Below are 16,572 nucleotides of genomic sequence, written 5' to 3' on the forward strand. Positions count from 1 at the left end.
TGTATATTTATACAGATACATGTATGTTATCTTATTTTCATGACTAAAATACTATGACCACATTTTCAGAAAGAGTTCAACATTTAAAAACAGGTCACACGATAATACTGCCATGTACACTATTAAATTTAAAATGAGCAGTTGAGGAGTCTTACCTGGTGAATGCCATGTAGGTCTGTAGCCTAGTAGAACAAGTGTTCTCCCTGGTAGTGCATTGTCTGACAGTCGTGAGTGCCTGGGGAGCAGTGTGAAAGGGTGGGGTTTGTCCTCTGTAATGAATTCCCCAGGGACTCTTTCCAATCAGAGAACGCAGTTGCAGACAATGAGACCGTTCTCCATTTGTGGACCCTAGTTCTGTCTTTGCAACAGCTGTGGGTGTATTGATGCACCAATAGAGGAACCGACATACACTGCACTGAAGTTCACCCCCCTGTGAGGAATAGGCTGAGATCAGGCATTATATGAAAATAAGATTGACCTTTCACTTTTTGGCCATTGTTTATTTAAAAAATATTTTTCCCTCATTGAGTTGCACGTCAGAAAAGGCTTGATTCTAAACTGTATAGGCACCTATCTGATGATCTTGGGACCTTCTGAAGGAATATTTGTGGAGACAAACAGTTTTTTTTTTTTGCCTTGATTGGTCTCATGGTACAGGCAGAGACCTTTAGCTCAATATTTCAGGAGCTCAATATCACTCAGTTTAGGACATGCCTGTTGGTTACTTCTAATATGATAGTTGTTTTTTGTATTATATTTTTCTCAAAATTGTCCACAAAATCATCTTCATTTTTTATTATAAATCACAAAATTCCATTTGATTTCTGACAGTTATATTTTGCAGAAGAAAACCATCCTGTGCTCATGTACTAGTTTTTAAGGTAATAAATGCAATGTCTCAGTCCGAGAAAAATATCTCTCATGTTTCTCAGGGGTGAAAGTCTGAGATCAAGGTACAGCAAGGCGAATGCCTTCTGAAGGCTGTGACCCTTCCTTCTGGTGATCTTTGCTGTTCTCTCGATTAAGGTATGTCATCTGATCTTTGTCTTCGTTTTTCACATGGCTTCTCCCTGCATGCATGCCTGTCTCCAAATTTTTTCTTCCTATTAGGCATTGGGCACCCTACCCTGATGAGGTCATTGTAACTTGGTTACTTCTGAAGACCAAGTTTTCAAATAGGGACACATTCTGCAGTACTGGAGGTTAAAACTCCAATCTGTGTATGTGTGTAGTGGGTTGGGTGGGTAGGAGCACAGTCATAAATAACACCATCAATTTATTCTGTGCTGCACATAAAATGTGTCTTGCTTAGACCCTGAGGATTCCTTTATGCGTACAACAGCTTGAGAGCTCCTTTCTGCCTTCACTCACTTAGCTGTTGCCCTTTTCAAAGCATTCTGCCCCATGCAAACGAAGCACTCAGAGATTAAACCTTTTGAAGCAACTGCTACGGTATCAGCCATGAAACAAAAATGTGAATACTGATACTCTGTTTTCTTAGCTAACTCTGTGTCTTTAAGACTCAAATGAAGAGTTGCCTTTCTTGGTAAGCAGTGTGTAATTACCAGATTTAGTTAGATAACTACTGGGCCTTTAGCACCCTGCCTAACTTTATTTTAAACCTTCTGGCAGGTCACTGTGAGTTCCCTGAGAGCAAATCTCTGTTTATTTCTGTGGCAGAATTCAGCTTTTGTTGAACAATGATTAAATAAGAGCACCTTCAGGAGAATGTGTGGAAAATGGATTTAGTTCAAGCAAGTGAAAAATAAACACATTAGGGAAGGCTGTCAGGGTTATAATTTGGAAAAAAAAAATCAGCAATCAAAAACAGAAAAGAGATGTTGACCTTTACCAAAATGGAGGGGAAGGTGAAGCAGCACACAAAGGTAAATTATGGGGTTCTTGGCCAGTATCTATGGAGTGCATCACACCACAGAATGAAAATAGAGCTTGCAAAACAAGCTAGGCAAGAACACAGTCCGGACCCAAGATTTGCTCATTACCTTAAGCTCTCACATGTTACTTAACTTCCAATTAAAATATCATATTATCATTACTATTTGTGTGTGATGTCTATGGCCATGCCCATGCCATAGCCTACCTGTGGGGTTAGAGGACAACTTTCGAGTCAGTTCTTCCATCTTTATGTGGATTCAGGGGATTGAGCTCCATCAGGTTATCAGGAGCATTGTCTTGATTGTAAAGGACTGTCCTAACAGTGCATGTTGCAGCATAAGGGAGAATGACAGCTGGTAACGATGCAAAAAAGACTTTCCATTTTCAAGGAAACAGGATTATTTTAATCCATGTACAAAATGGAATAATGTAATTTCATTACCATTTAACTATTCCTTGGTCAATGATCATAATGGATGTAATGCTCCTTACCCAGTGTTAAACACAAAAATTTCTGCTGCCAGATTAAATCTCCCTAAAGGAACAATAAGAAAATATATGTATCTAATCCATTTATACGAGGAAAAATGACCCGGGGCAGTAATGTTATTTTCTATTAAGGTAATCTTGTAGGTAGATGGAAACCAGTTCGACAGTAATTTAATATAACAACACAGAGCTCAGAAATGAAAAAATTATTCCCATACTGAAAAGCAGCTAAATGGCACCTTAAGCTTGTATTTGAGCTGAGATAGTTACGTCCCAGGCCTAGAACGTGGTCATCTTATGATGAATACCTCAAAGGTTTTGAGAAGTACTTTCCAAAACAAACATAAAGGACATGGCTCCTCAGTAATTATAAACTGTCAGAAACCCATCACATTAATTTGAGTAACTGCGGCGTAAAGTTAAAAGATAATGCAAGTTTAAGAAAAAGTCAGTTCCCACATTGAATATTGATACAGCATAATAAGCCACACTTTGGACTCCAGGATAGAAAATCTTCTAGTAGATACACAGTGCCTCATAACCAAGACAGAACCAACCAAAAGAAACAGGCCCCTTGTTGTGCCTGGAAGGAGTCATTTCACAGTTGCAAATAAACAATTTTAGGAGGTCCGAAATCGAAAATTTTCCTCTGAATGTTAGAAAAGGGGACTTAACATTATCACACAGAATCCTTGCTCTAAAGAGCATCAGATAAAACAAGTCTGTCATGTGTCATTGGCTTTTCTTCTCAAGAAAGCGCGCTGCAGCATGGCGCTGGCCTGTTAAAAGCCCCTATGTCAAAGGGCTGGAAGGGGACTTGTTACTGCAGCGATCTCTCTGCTTCTTCTGGACAAAGCCACAGGATTAATGTTATAAGAAACAGTGGTTTTAAAGTGTTAACTATGTGTTAGGTTTCTTTTCCCCTTTATCAAAAATTCTATTCACTGTTTCTGAGGGAGCCTATGGGAGGGTGCTATCTGGGAAGAGGGTGTATAGTTGAATAAGATGGTTTGGGAGGTTCTGTGTGATACACATACACACACACACACAAAATCAACAAATTTTTAAAAATATATTATATTTGAGGAAGAAGCATGGAAATTTACATCATGGTAATTAGATGTGATAAACATTACCACTGAAATTTACCTGAAGACTTTATAGACATACAAAGGCGCCAAGGACCCAAGTGCAACTGATTATGACTAGTAATAATCAGATACATACAGATTAGAAATGCATGCTCCAACATCTCAGAGTTAGTAACAGAAACAATGAGTCTTTCTGCAAGGAAAAATATATTCTAAAATGAAATGCAGATCTTTTTAAAAGGTTAAAAATCTCATTCAAATTTATGTCTTACAGGGCTTATACTGAGTTCAATATTGTATAACTGTATTAATTCATCTGTGAACCTTGAAACTTGCACCCACTTGTGAAAGAGATGTACTCTTGCTCTGGAGTGTGTTACTGAATATGTTAAAGCTGTAGTGAAATGCTTCTTCTAATCATGTACTTTTTAAAAATTAAAAAAATAATGATTAAAAAATAATAACTCTTCAAAGCATAAAAATTTGCTCCTTAATAATTAGTAGATGTGAAAAACATTACTATTGAAATCTACCTGACGACTTTATATCCATGCTCAGATGCCAAGGAGCTCAGAAAGTAACCGATTGTGACTAGTAAAAATCAGATATATAGAGATTAGAAATGCATGTGCTAATATCTTAATGTCAATTGCATTAAAAAATGAATTTTTCTGTGTGAAACTGTATTTTAATAATGAAATGGAGATCTTTTTTAAAGATTAAAACCTCATTTAATTTTATGTATTATAAGGTTCAGCTAACAACTGTCCCTAATTTCAGTTCCAGGGGATCCTACAGCCTCTTCTGTCCTCTACAGGCATTTCATGACATGGGTTCACTTACCTACATGCAGGCAATACATGCATACACATAAAAATGATAAAAAAATTTTAAAGGAAAGTATAACCAAAGATTAAAGGCATCGATATTTTTTAAAAATAATCCATGTGTTTAGTTAAAAGCTACATAACAAGAAACAATGCCAGACAGGAGATACCTTCCTTTGAGTTGTTGGCCAGGGTGGCCCAAGAGACTCCCAGACAGTAACCCAGCATACAACTGGGAAAATGAACAGCAGACCCCAATCTTATCTAAAGGAATATTGGCAACTGATTGCTGCTAGATGAGGAAGAGCTGATCTTCCTAAAACAAGGAACTCTAGACAAGCTGACTAGATTAGGTGGATGGACAAGCACTGGAGAACAGCCGGGGACACCAACAACATAATGGACGGCAACAGGGATTACAGAGTATGTGGGCTCCAGTGGAGAGGGGGAGGCTATGGGCGGGTGGCATCTGGGATGTGGGTATATGTCTGAATAAGATTGTTTGGGATGTTCTGTATGAAGTACACACACAAAAAATCAACAAATACAAAATGAGTTATATTTGAGGAAGAAGCATAAAAATTTGCTTCATGTTAATTAGTAGTTGTAAAACACATTATCATGGAAATCTACCCAATGATTTTATATCCATGCTCAGGTGGATATCAGAAAGTATCTGACTGTGACTAGTAATAATCAGGTGCATAGAGATTAGAGATGCATGTGCAAACATATAAATCTTAGTAACATTAAAAAATGAGTTTTTCTGCATGAAACTATATTTTAAAATGAAATGGAGATCTTTTTTAAAGGTTAAAATCTCATTCAATTTTATGTCTTGTAGAATTTATACTGAGTTCAATGTTGTACAACTGTATTAATTCAACTGTGAACCTAAAAATGTACAGCCAATTTTGAAAGAGGCCTCTTTGCTCTGGAAATTGATATTGAATATGTTAATGTTGTAATGAAATGCTTCTTCTAATCATGTGATTATTAAATAACTAATTTTTAAAAAACCTGCCCTTTCTTTTTGCTATGTAGTGATGACCTTGTCTTTAATACTGCTGGGCTTCCCCAGGCAGAGGGGAGCAAGCTGCGTACAAAAGAGAAAGCATCAGTCACAACTGCATTGACTTGAGTGTTATTCAGCAAAATGGTGCCGCACTTGCGAAAACAGCCTAAATTCTGTTTATTGAGGCCCTCTGGGGACGTATCTGGAAAACCCTGAAGAAAAATGGCCACAAACTTTAGTTTTTAGTTCTCATCTTCTAAGGACAGGCATAGGAAAATCTTGCTTAACTTAATACATTTTTTTCTTGAAATATTGAAAGAATAAAATTTAACCCTATAAAATGCCATATATATTTATATTTATATTACAGAATTAATTGTGCAATCCAAAAATGCTAATACATGTATGATCTAATCATATCTTCTGAATGGCTCTATGTATGTATGATGTCTGTACATTTAAAATAATTTGCTTTTACCATTTTTGTCTGTCTGTCTTTTAACTAGAGCTAAAAGGTTAAATAATTCCACCAGGCAACTTTAAGTTTTTCTTGCCACATCTGTCCACCCATTCTTAGCATGCTGTCTCTGAAGTTTATACCATAATATGTCTGCAGCATTTCAAAAATTCATGTCTGCACTAAGTAAGCTAGAAATTTTTCTAGAAGCCACAGAAAGCTTCCCTAATGGAAAGAAGTTACTAGAATTAATGACCTTACACTCTTCAGGCTCATCCTCTGGATGTTGGAGGTGAGTATTTTTTGTCTCCAAGAATAATGGATTTGTTTCTGGTGCTCTGAACAGAGAAGGGTGGAGGGTGTTGATGTCTGGTGGTCAGCCTGAGTCAGGATGAACTATACCAGAGAGAATTCCATGCTTAGGATTCTTTCTGATGAAGAATACTTATTGTTTTTAGTAGCAGCTTAAAGCATAATCCTCTAGAAAAAAATATAGCATCTAGCTCTTGAAATGACAACAATAACAATGGTATTTCCTTTTTCTTTTGGTCTGAGAGGATCAGCACATTCACATAAAGTTCTTGAATTCTGTGTAAATAAATATATCATGTACAATTCATTATTAAATCTTATCAAATACTTAGCAAATCAGGCAACATGTTTCTGTGAAAACATATGCTAGATTTGAAAGGAGTTTTAAAACTGAAGTTCTGTTTTGGGTTTGTGGCTTAGTTGGTAAGATGTTTCCTTAGCATACAGGAAGCCTCAGGTTTGATTCCTAGGAACATGTAAAAGTTGCATGGTGGTACCTGCCTGTAATCACAGCACCCATAAGGTAGAGGCAGGAAGGTTAGAAGTTCAAGGTCATCATCTGCTACATAACAATTTTAAGTCATCCTGGCTGTACTGGATAGCTTTAGTGTCAACTTGACATACTGGTTTGAGGGAGCTCAATTAGGGAATTGCTTCCACTAGACTGGCCTGTGGCCATGTCTGTGGGGCATCTTCTTGTTTATTGAGTGATATGGGAGAGTCCAGCCCACTGTGGGTGGTGCCAGCCCTGGGCACTTGGGCCTATGTTGTATAAGAAAGCAGGCTAAGCATGGGTCAGGGGAGCAAGTCAGTAAGCAGCGTTCCTCCATGCCCTGTGCTTCAGCTCCTGCCTCCAGGTTCTTGCCCTGAGTTCCTACTTTTGGCTCCATGATGAACTGTGACCCAGGAGATGTAAGCCTAATAAACCCTTTCCTCCCCAAGTTGGCATTGGTCAGATTAGAGTGTTTTGTAACAGCAATGGAAAAATAAACTAGAACACTGGGCTACCCGAGACCCTGTCAAAAAAAGTAGGAAATCCTAAAGCAACAACTAAAAACCCAATCAATTCAAACAATATAAACTTCAGTGATGTCGGGAAATCTATTTATCCATTTAGAATCCTAATTTGCTGATGTAAAGTAAGAATTCACATTGTTGAATAACATAAACATTGAGATTATCCATAAAAAGCATTTATCACTAATTCTGGTACCGATCAGCAACCTGGTAAGTAGAAACAAAATTTATCATCTGATATTGCCACTGTATCGTAATACAAATCTATAGTCTTACATATTTTTTAACAGAGAATCTGCTTTATATGGGATATGTATAGAGTTCCAGTCACATATGCTATTAATTTAGACAGGTCACAACTTCCAAAGTGGTTTACAATTTGGTACATTATAGGCTAACTGTAGTGTGTAGTGTAGTCTGTTATTAAAAGCACCATTTCTTTTTTTAAATTTTTATCTATTATTTTATGTGTATGAATATTGCCTGCATGTAGGTAAGTGCACTCATGTCATGCAATGCCCATGGAGGACAGAAGAGGCCGTCGGATCCCCTGGAACTGGAAATTAAGTGTTGTGGATATTCTGATGTAAAAATAGGGCACAATTTGAGTTGAAGAATAGAGTGTCTCTTCATGATATTTTCAGAAAATGAAACAGCTTCATCTGAGTCCTATATGGTGTCAACTACAAACTGATTTCATCCAGGACTGGAGAAAAGCTCACTTCCTACTCTTTGAAATATCAGGTATCCCCGGAGGAAAGATATGCATCTGCAGGTTAGTGGACTAAATTACCATTTTTAAATAGTTTGGTTTTTTTAAAAGATAAAATTAATAAAATTACGATGATATATCAGACCTGAGATAACAGGATAGATTCTGATGCATTTATCTGAAGGTTGAATTGACTTTTGAGTAAACATTGAAAAGTTCAGTTACAGCTAGTAGAGCAGATATTTTAAGGCTGATTTTTTACACAGCTTTTCTTTTTCTGACTTTCATAAGACTTCCCAGAAAAAAGGCACCAGCATATGTTTTATCTATTGATTTAAGATAAAAAATGATCGAAGATTTCAAAAGCGTTTTAAGTACCACTTAAAATAATGAAATTGACTATTTACCACCACATTGAACAACAATTTAATTCACTCTATTGATGACTCTGGGGCAAAGTTAATGAAAAGAACCAATTCACTTTCTACATACGTCACAAACAACTTCAAACTCCAAACATAGCTTCCTTTGACAATGAAATATGATCACAGTTAAATGTGTAGCTTGAAGTGATTTTATTTAAAGTATATAAATTAAAAAGCTAAAACAATATAAAAACATTTAAGACATTGTCACTAAAACTATGGTGTGGAGATATTTATCATAAAAGAAATTATGAATGTCAATGCATTTGGAAGTTTTAGGTACCAGAATTGTGCCTGTTGAAAGGGGATGTTACTGCCTATAGTAGGTTATAGAAAAGCCTATAATATAAAGGGCTCCTAAATTTCAGTAAGTGAATAGGAAAAAAAAAAAAAACTTCCTTTGGCTCAAGTCTAAATTAAGTGCTGATACTCCAAGGAATGACTAGAATCCAGGATTTTCCACCTTGTAAAGATGCCTGGCAGCTTCAAGGTAACCCAGTCACCAACAAGTTCTAGATAAACGCCAGGAGACCCCAGTCTTACTCCACTGGGAATATGTAGATACAAGATATGACTTACATGTCAAACAGAGGGGATCTTCATGTAGTCTCCAGTTCTCTGGGTACTTTTTGAAGGGATCAGACACCATGGAAGGGGAACTTCAGACTTGACTGATGAGAATGGTCTCCTGGCTAATCAACCTTGGAAGCAGAGGAGAGAAGAAAGATTGATCATGGAGAATCTGTGTCTAGAAGAATGCACTGTGGGTCTGGAGCAGTGGCTTAGCAGTGAAGCGTCTCTGCTGCTCTTGCAGAGGCCCCAAGTTCACTTCCTGTATGCCAGAAGCTGCTTTGAGCATGGCTGCTCAAAACTATGTAGCACTCCAGTTCCAGGGGGTCTGATGCCCTCTTCTGGCCTCTGTGGGTGCTGCATCTACATGCCACATACTTGTAGGCAAATATTTATAGGCATAAAGTAAAAATAAATCTTTTTAAAAATGTACTGTAGCCAAGTGTGTGGAGCACACCTTTAATCCCAGTGCTCTAGAGGCAGAGGCAGGCAGATCTCTGTGAGTTTGAGGCCAGCCTGGTCTATATAGTGAGTTTCAGGCCAGCTTGGGGCTATAGGGAGACTCTGTAGTCACTTTTCTGTTACTGTGACAAAATACCATGACCAGAAACAACTTAAGGAATAAAGTTTGCTTTGGCTTCCTCTAGAGAGGAAGAGTCCATATGGCAGGGGAGGCATTGGAATGCCACAGCTGTAAGATGAGAGATCACATCTCAACTACACACAGGAAACAGCAAAAATAGGAAGTATATGAGGTTACAAGCCCTCAAGGCCAACCCCAGTGATGTACTTCCTGCAGCAAGGAGCCACCTCCTCACCTTTCCAGCACCTCCCCAACAGTGCCACCAACTAGAGAAGAAGCATTGAAATGCATCAGTCTGTGGGCGCCATTTCTCATTAAACCACAACATGCAGGCTTCAGAGAATTAGTACCTCCATGTAAACTTTGTAAACAGTGAGTTTTCCTCTTCTGACATAAAAACCATCAAAATGACCATTATGCCTCAGTGAGAGCTGCCTTTCTCACTATACCCCTGATCAATTTGAAGGGAGAGTTAGTAGCAAAAGGTACAAAATGGGAAATTTTCATTTCTGCTAAAATTGCAGATTGGTAAAGGAGAAAAGCTATTTTGATGGGGGGGGAATCTCTACATATAGTGAATAAAATAATATTTTCATAATTTAAATGCTAGCTGCATTCACACACATTTCCAAGATAAATTGCTAAAAACTATTCAGTGGCTAATGTTTCTAAGGTTATAGCAACAATGAGTTAATGGAAGGAAATGTAACACAGGACCTGTAATCAAACAGACAAGTATAAAAAAAACTCAACCAATAGCACACATGCCAGCCCAGAGAAGGAAGGACAGAGGAAAAAAAAAACTGAGCCAGAAGTAATGACTGAAATCAATTCAAAAGATACAGTTGTCTCCATACAAATGAATGGACTAAGTTCATCAGTTATGGGGCAGAGATTGATGGGGTGACAGCAGAAGTTCTATCTGTAAGTCTGCAACACACTTAAAACTGAAGAATTATGTGTTAAGAGTGATAGACCAATTATACCTCAGACAAACAGTGACAAATGGAAACTGACATTCATGGATTCAACTAACCTCAGTTCAAAAGTATCTTAAGAAAAAATATTGGTCTGTTCTGAACATGTGCAGACGTTTTCTATTATTATTATTATTATTATATTATTTAACTACTGCAATAGAATTTTTATTTTGTAACACACTTTATTAAGTGTTATAAGTAAGAGATGAAGTGTTCAAGAGGATGTGTATGAGTTATAATATTTAAAATTACCACTCTATGCATTTTTGGTGTGGGATGTCAACATTTGCAGATTTGGGTATAGTCAGGGGGTTCCAGAACTGAGCCTTTGCAGATACTGAGCTACCTGCATTAATATAAAAAATGGACTTGAGGGCCAAAGGGAGGCACCATTATAAAGGTTACCTTGTACTGATGAAAGGTTCAACCTTAATTAGAAGATGTAATTGTTCTGGACTAGAATATCTATCATGCAGCAGATATTATTATCAAATATAGTTGGAAAAATAATAATTAGAAATTTCTATACTAAGGAAATCTTAATATCTCTATCTCAATAGTCAATAGACTACAAATAATAAAGAATATTTCAACAAACATTAACTAGTTAACTAATATAAATATTGACTATTTAACATATATAAACTAATATATATATATTACATACATTTTTTAGTTGTTTTGAGACAGGGTCTCCCTGCAGCCCCAGCTGTCCTGGAACTCACTATATAGAACAAACTGGCCTTGATCTCATAGAGATCCACCTGCCTCTACCTCCCAATTGGTAGAATTAAAGGCGTATGTTACCAAGTCTGGCTTCTAAGGACTATATCTTGATTAATGAAAAATGTATTTTCTGATACTACTCACCAATAACATATAATTGTGTAAACATGTATTTTAGTTAACATTAAGTAATAAAATATTATATATACTTAAAAATGCACTGAATAATAAAATACCAGGCATAAAGAAAACAAGAAAATTAATAGCATAGAATTTAAAATTAAGAAGTTATCAGAAGAAACAAAAGCTTTGGGAAGCAACTGTACTGTCTTCTACTAATCACACACATCCTTCTTTCTATACTTGGAAGCTTGAGGACACCAGTGATTATTCCAGATAGGTTGACAATAGACAAATAAAATCACTTTAACATGTTTTTACTGCTTCATATAAATTGGCAAGTTCAGTGGCAGTGGTAAAGCCAGTGCTGTCATCCATCCCCACAGTGCAGAATACACAATTGGTAGCTCTCCCCTCTGAACTCTTCAGCTCATCTGACTGTAGTCTGGTGAGAAAAAACAGATTTTAGAAATATCAGTGTCAGTTCTTTATTAAATTTATTTTTAAAGGTAATAATGCAGCTTCAGTGAAAGTCTTTGTCCTCCTTTGCTTTGTTGTTTTGCTTTTTGATACAGATTCTCACTTCGTAGCTCAAGCTGATCTGGAACTTATTATACCAGGCTGGTCTCCAACCTGCAAAGCTTCCCCTGCATTTGCCTCTGGAGGATGAGTGCTGGGTTAAGGGGATATGATAATGCTTGCTTGGGAGATGACAACATGAACCATGAAAGAGCAAATAGCCCCAAGTTCAGATAATTTTGAAGAAGAAAAGCCAAGTGGCTGTGTTTATCCTACTAGATGGTACTATTTATGGTTTTATTTTACAAGACAGTATGGAACAAAAGCCCATAGAAGAGACGTAAGGAGTTTAAGAATTGGCTCATATGTATACAGCACACTTGCCAGATGACAAAGTTGACTTTGCAGGTAAGGAATAAAAAGTCAAAGAAAAAAAATCCTCAAAGCCATTCAGAATAAAATAAACAGGAGTCTTCAGATATCTCAGGATATAGAGAAGGTGTCAATAAACAAGATAAAGCTCAAAGGCTAAAGGAAATTATCAGCACCTTTGATTGTTAAAGCTAAATGAGATGAATGAGTCTCAAGGGGCTAAGAAACCTAGAAGGAAAAGTGATGCCCTAGAAACCTTATGTGAAATGCACATAGAGTTTCTGAACATTAATGCATATGTATACCTGGGAGTTGCTTGGCAAACACAGTGCCAGACAGAAGAGCCTTCCCTTAGAGTGACAAGCATTCTGTACAGCACTCGTCAAAGAAACTTCTTTTTGCAACAGATGGAGGCTACTGCAGAGTTGCACATCTGGTCAGGCACAGAGAACATACACCTGGGAGACACACAGTACTAGGTGACATATCTGCAGTCAAATCTCTACAATTAAGGCTCATGGAACATAGCCAAATAAGGGTAGAGAGAGGGCTAATTTACCCCTCAACTCTCACCAGTGAGGCTTCCATGTACATCAGAGTGCAATGCACACAAATGGCCACAACTGGCCAAGTTTTGGAGAGTAAGAGACTATAGAGTGTAGGATGGGACTCCTATATGGAATCTCACCCACCCACTGCTGAGGGACCATTGTGGAAGAGGAGGGAAAGATTGTAAGAGCCAGGGCTGGTTCATGAATCCAGGGAGGTGGAGTCTTCCAGGCCACTGAAGTCTTGCTCATGTGAGCCTATGGCAGCAGTGATGTTTAGTGCGGGACCCATTTCAGCTCAATTAAACAAGGGCCCAAAGGGGAGATTGGAAATAGGCGGTGGGACAGCACTAGATTGAGAACTATTTGAGGCTGATTGCTGCTGGGTGAGGAAGAGTATGACTTCCATATGACCACTGGATGGGCTGACTAGACTCTATGGGATGCATTTACACTGAAGGCCATTTGGGTAGAAAGACCTGAATGACTAGTGCATGTATGGCAGAGTGTATTGTGTTTGGTGGGGGGATGGGAGGGTGGGGAAGGAGGTCTGGATTTGGGTGGGAAATGTATAAAATTTAATAACTCATTAAAAAATATTGACTAAAGCATGATAATATTGTTTGTATTTAACTATATGAAAAAGTTCATAACACACCGTGGTGGTTGAATGAGAATGTACCCCATTGGCTCCAAGTATTTGGATATTTTGTCCCTAGTTGGTGGCACTGTTTTGGGAGGTTTGTGGAGGTGTGGTCATGCTGGAGGAAGCACATCAGTGGGAGTGGGCTTAGAGAGTTCTTAAGGTTTCTTGAGCTGCTGCTTCCTGTGCCTGCTTGAAGATGTGAGAGTTTAGTTTCTGCTCCTGCTCCAGCCACCTCCCATCACCATGCTACTCCACCATAACGGACTGTTAACCCTTTGAAACCATCAGCTCAAAAAAAAAAAAAACCTCTTCCTTTTGGAAGTTAAAAAAAGACAGTAAGGACTAAAACGATTGGTGGGAAGATATTTAGAAGTCAAACAAATAATGGAGTCAGTATGCCAAATAAATGTTTGAAACTATAAATCAAAAGGAAAAAGAAAACAACCTGGTGAAAAAATAGAAAAAGATATAAAAAAAATCAGTTCATAGAACAAGAAGCACAGATAAACGATGAGTAAAGAAGAAAAATGATCAGCCTCTCCAGGTGGCGTGAAATGCAAATTAAACACAGAGATACTACATCCTTCAGACCACTAATTGAGAAAAATCTGAATAGTCTACAACAGTAAATGTTCATGAGGTTGTGGAACAGCAGGATGTTTTTCACTGATCAGGATATATAGTGTCATCCCTGCTAGAAATGAGATGTATACAATTTCTGGTAGAAATGAGAAGTATATAATTTTTGTACCAGAAATTTCTACTTCTCAACATATATATATATCTCCATCCTGTGGATTAAAATTGCATCAACAAGAATGATTGTAACTGGAAATGAAATATTTTTAGCATGAGAATGAGCAGATGAATTATGGTCTATTCACCAGCAGCATTGGTGAAAACAGGCTGTCAGACACTAAGGTGCACTCTTGGATGAATCTCACAAATATGTTGAGAAGGAAACACACATTCTCAAGGAATTTAGTGTGTATTATCATCTGTAGAAAGCTTAACATAATTAAAAATTGCACTGCACATATTTGATGATACTCTCATGTAGTAAAGGACTAACAATTATATACAATGATAGAAACTAAATATATATGAAGGCTATTTGGGGGTGTATTTAGGAAGCACACAGAAATGTCCAATTGTATTTGCAACATCGGATGTGGTTGTTTATATAATTACTTATTCCCTTTTTATGTCAGAATTATTTCATAACTTTTCTTTCAAAATAATATGGACAGTGAAATGTACTATCAAAATCTAACCTGATGCTTTAAATTATTTTGAACAACAACTTACACTCAGAGAGAGGAACCAATACTATCCAGTTTATGCCAGAATTACAAATATAAACCAGGTAACTGATTCGTACTTCTGTGCTGCAATAGTTCCCGATGTCAATGCATATTAAATGTTTAGTTCCTTTTAAATTAGAGCATCACTGCTTAGGGTACAGAGTCAAAAAATAAATACGTTTATCTTTCTATAAACAATAAGTGTGTTTAATCAATGAAAGTGGCTCAAGGACTTATGAGTTGTTTTGTTTGGTTTGAGACAGGGTCTCCCTATAGCCCCAGCTGGCCTGGAACTCACTATGTACACCAGACTGACTTCAATCTCACAGAAAGCTGCCTGCCTCTGCCTCCTGAGGGCTGGGATTAAAGGTGTGGACCATCAAGCTCAGCTTTGGTTGTAATTTTTTAAATGAGGTAAGGATAAGTGTAACATATCAAAATTTCCAGAGCCTGAAAATATAAAAACATCCACTAGCTGATGTTTCCCTCTATCAATAGCAGAAAGGTCTTTGGGGGAACATTTTCTATCCATTCAATTAAACAATAGTTTCAACAATTCAGAAGTGGTGCAATACATAATTTGATACTGTTTATATGCTATATTCTGTGTATGCATAAATTGTATAAAATAGTTTAAACTAAACTAAGAGGTGTAGATGTATGTGTACATATGTTAATTGAGTGAAACATTAGCTATGACTAGTCAGACTAAGGGTGGCATTTAAAGAAATTTGCTGGGAAAACTGTAATTGTATATTACCTGAATGACAATCTTTGAAGCAGAGCCTGAAAGGACTAAGAGTTTAAAAGCCACACAGATGCATGCAGGTGTGGGTCTTTCACTGTGGCTCATACCTGACAAGTGGTGCCAACAGTCCAGGCTCTCATCGATCAGTTTATGTAATAGACTGTCCATCTGGGAGAATGGAAGCTTTACGGCAGAGCAAGATCTCCTTCACTTAGTGCTTGAGACAAAACGCAGCTTCTTTTCCATCATCTCATAAATCCAGTTACTCTAATTAGTCTGACGTGAGTGTCTCCTTCCACAGTATCACTGTGATGTCTGTCCTCTTTGGTTTTGCTGAATGAAGATGGAGATGGATGTGTAGGGATTCTCAGAAACATACAGGTAAAGAAGATGTGAGGAAAATTTGAAAATAAAAAAGTCAAGCATAAAAAATGAGTAAACCTAGAAGAATTTTTGGGAACCACTATAACAAACATAAGTGAAAAGACCACTCAATTCACTCTCTGTGGAGAAAGATCCCTGGACTCAGTGCAGTAGAAAGAAATGCAGAGTGCTGATGGGTATTCAAGGATTCTGCCAAGGGTAGTTATGATGTACTATCAAGGAAAAAATATAAATGTGGCTCAAATTAAGAGACAATGCCCTAAAGCATTTCAAGAGAATATCATGTAATGGTTTGTGTATCCCATGCATCTCCTAGCTTGAAATCTCAGGGAAGGCTCAGAAAACCACGGCCTTTCCTATTTGTAGCCCCAGAGTCCTGAGCCTCAAGCAGGAAGCAGAGGATGCCCTTAATTTGAAAGCACCCTGCTCTATCCATTCAGGACCCAAAGCCGTTATTCTCTGAGCCACCCTAAAAATAGCAGGCCTTAGAAGAGACAAAAATAAAGGTAATCTAGTGACGGTCAGGGAGTGGCCAACCAACTTTGCACTGGAAACATTTTTTCTTTATTGAATTTTTGTGAATTTTACAAAGTGTATTTTGATTGTATTCACACCCCCTCCCCATCCACACCCCCTACTACTCCCTGCCCTAGAAGGATTATAGGGTCAAACTGTGTCTCCAAATGTCCTTCAGTGTGTGTCCATCCACTGGAGCTGGTCAACCTACCAAGAATTTCACCCTTAAATGGGACTTACTCTCCTCCTCCCGGCAGCCATTGGTTGCTGACAATTCCTCAGGCAGTTCCCACATCCATACTAGGATTTTGTCTT

This window comes from Nannospalax galili, unplaced genomic scaffold (assembly GCF_000622305.1).
Source record: "Nannospalax galili isolate Female #2095 unplaced genomic scaffold, S.galili_v1.0 scaffold1282, whole genome shotgun sequence".
NCBI lineage: Eukaryota > Metazoa > Chordata > Mammalia > Rodentia > Spalacidae > Nannospalax > Nannospalax galili.